Below are 3112 nucleotides of genomic sequence, written 5' to 3'. Positions count from 1 at the left end.
TGCTTTGATCATTTTTATAAATCGTGAAAACTGGTAATTAATAATAAATAACAAATAATTACTATTTGGAAAATTATTATTTGTAAATGTATATTTTTCAAAGCAAACCTTCTGTCATCCATCCAACATCCATTTGTCGTCCATCCAACATCCACCATCCAACATTCATCTGTCATCCATCATCCAGCCAACATCTATTCATCATCCATTCAAAATGTTGGATGCTGTTTATCATGGAGCACTAAGATGCATAACTGGATGTAACTACCATATTGTATTCTAGAATTGTGCCACTTGGGGTGGCTGCATGTTGGAGTAGGTCTGTTATTCTCATTCTGAGCTATTGCTTTTGAAAACTTTAATTACTCTTTGTTTTCTGGATGTAAATCACTCTTTTTCAGATGATTATTTACTCTGGTATCAGATGCTGTGTAGCTGGAAGGGTTTTTACTGAAAGCTTTTTACTTTGGGGTATTTGTTATGATGTGTAACCATGGCAACAAGGTGCTTTTTAACAATTGGGAGCAGCTGATTAACATCTCAAAAGCTGAAATACCTCAACTACAGCATCAAATCCCAATTGAGTTGAAACAGAGGTGCCATGGACACATTCCCATCAACCTGGCAGTGGATGCTGTCTATTATGGTGCATTAAGATTCACAACTGGCTGTAACTGCCATATCCACCACTGCACCCAGTATTCACTGGTTAACTGGTCACCATTAACTTCACACAGACTCTCTCACTGGTACATTTTCATCTTTAAATCACTTCTTGGTCTGCTGCCTTCATACATTTTTCATTCATTCAACCTTTATTTAGACAGATAAGTCACACTGAGCCTAGAAGACTCATTTACAAGTGAGATCTGTTTAGACAGACAAAAAGTAGTGAAAACTGGACACGTAGGAATTGGAGGTGAAAAAAATTCCTATCAGACTTTTTACTTCCTGCCTGAGGAAAAAAACCCCTCTGATATTAAAAAACACCTCCCACAAACAAGCACATAGTTATGTAGGCATTCTGTAGAGGGGGACGACGAGAGCGGTGAGCAATGTCCATAGATGGGCACTGTAAGAGTTCTGATAAAGATATAATAATCAGCCAATGTCCTCCGGTGAGCTCCATAAACATTCTCGAGGGATGTCGAGGAATGGCCAAGAATAACATCTATGAGAATCCAAGAGTCCTGAAATGATGACACAAAGTTTATTCAGCTGGTTCATCTGGTTATCAGTTGGAAATTCTTCAGGGAGGGGGTGGTGAGCGTCAGATCACATGTTCTCCAGGCAAATTCAGATAAGATGGCCTTCAAGGCCAGCCAAGGGAGCCAAATTCAGATAAACACACAGTTGTTTTGGGGACAGACAGAACTTAATGACATCTACCTTGAGTCTGTGTTTGTCCAAACGGTTCAGAAATGTCCAAAATAACATGACCACACTGATGGAACATGACTCAGTAAAATCCTCGAGATCTGATCCATCCTGCCCAAAGCATTTGAGTCCCGGGTACTCGAGACATGAACCAAGCCATCATAAAGGCAAGCAGCGTGATCGGGTCCAAATTTGCTGCCATTGACTTCCTTGATTGTAGATAAAACCAGCAACCAGCCGAATCCAAAAAGCAGGAACCAGTTATCGTAAATCCAATTAAATATCCGTCCTTAAAATCCACAAATGGCAGCAGAGATAGACACATCATCAAATCTTCAAGTCGATGAGATATCCAACTGCGTGCCAACAGGGCAAATCGGCTCGCCTAAAGCCTGTCTTCTCTTTGAAGAAATGTTGTAAATTGAGTTGAGGAACTAACTGATCAAAACAAGTCCATAATTATGGTTCAGAAGATGCAAGAGAGGCTCAGAAGCAGTTTCATAGACAGAGCAGCAAAGCAAAGCGGAAAGGGAGGGGGAGAAACATCCGATCTCGGCAAGAGCAAGTACATCTCCTCCTACATGTCTCTGTGTGAGTGCAGCTACAGCGTGCGCTCTCAGGACATTATTACCTGCAGTGTTCCCTCAGTGAGGACTGAACTAGGCAAAAGGACCGTCTCCTACTCTGCTCCTGTTTCCTGGCATATCTTGTAAAAAGATCTGAAGCTCTCGACCTTGACATCTCTAAGTGGCTTCAAACATCTGTTAAGTTCCTGGAAAAAAATGGGGGGTACTCTGGGAGTATGGGGTACCGGGCCCTTTGATACGGGCTGTTAGGTCCCTGTATAACCGGTGTCAGCGCCTGGTCCGCATTGCCGGCAGTAAGTCGGGCTCATTCCCAGTGAGAGTTGGACTCCGCCAATGTTGCCCTTTGTCACCAATTCTGTTCATTCTTTTATGGACAGAATTTTTAGGCGCAGCCAAGGTGTTGAGGAGATTCGTTTTGGTGGCCTTAGGATTGCGTCTCTGCTTTTTGCAGATGATGTAGTCCTGTTGGCTTCATCAGATCGTGATCTACAGCTTTCGCTGGAGCAGTTTGCAGCCGAGTGCGACACAGCTGGGATGAAGATCAGTTCCTCCAAATCCGAGGCCATGGTCCTGAGCTGGAAAAGGGTAGAGTGCCTTCTCTGGGTCAGGGAGGAGGTCCTGCCCCAAGTGGAGGAGTTCAAGTATTTTGGGGTCTTGTTCACGAATGAGGGAAAAATGGAGTGTGAGATCGATAGGCAGATAGGTGCAGCATCTGCAGTGAAGCGGGCACTGTACAGGTCTGTTGTGGTGAAGAGAGAGCTGAGTCAAAAGGCGAAGCTCTCAATTTACCGATCGATCTACGTTCCTACCCTCATCTATGGTCATGAGCTTTGGGTTGTGACCGAATGAATGAGATGTCGGATACAAGCGGCCGAAAGGAGTTTTCTCCGCAGGGTGTCTGGGCTCTCCCTTAGAGACAGGGTGAGAAGCTCAATCATCCGGGAGGAACTCAAAGTAGAGCCGCTGCTTCTCCACGTCGAGAGGAGCCAGTTGAGGTGGCTCGGGCATCTGATTAGGATGCCTTCTGGACGCCTCCCTGGTGAGGTGTTCTGGACACGTCCCACTGGGAGGAGGCCCAGAGGAAGACCCAGGACACGCTGGAGGGACTATGTTTCTCGGCTGGCCTGGGAACGCCTCGGGATTCCCCC

Source organism: Nematolebias whitei, chromosome 1 (genome assembly GCF_014905685.2).
Source record: "Nematolebias whitei isolate Nwh7 chromosome 1, NemWhi1, whole genome shotgun sequence".
Lineage (NCBI taxonomy): Eukaryota > Metazoa > Chordata > Actinopteri > Cyprinodontiformes > Rivulidae > Nematolebias > Nematolebias whitei.
Note: the sequence above shows the minus strand (reverse complement) of the source record.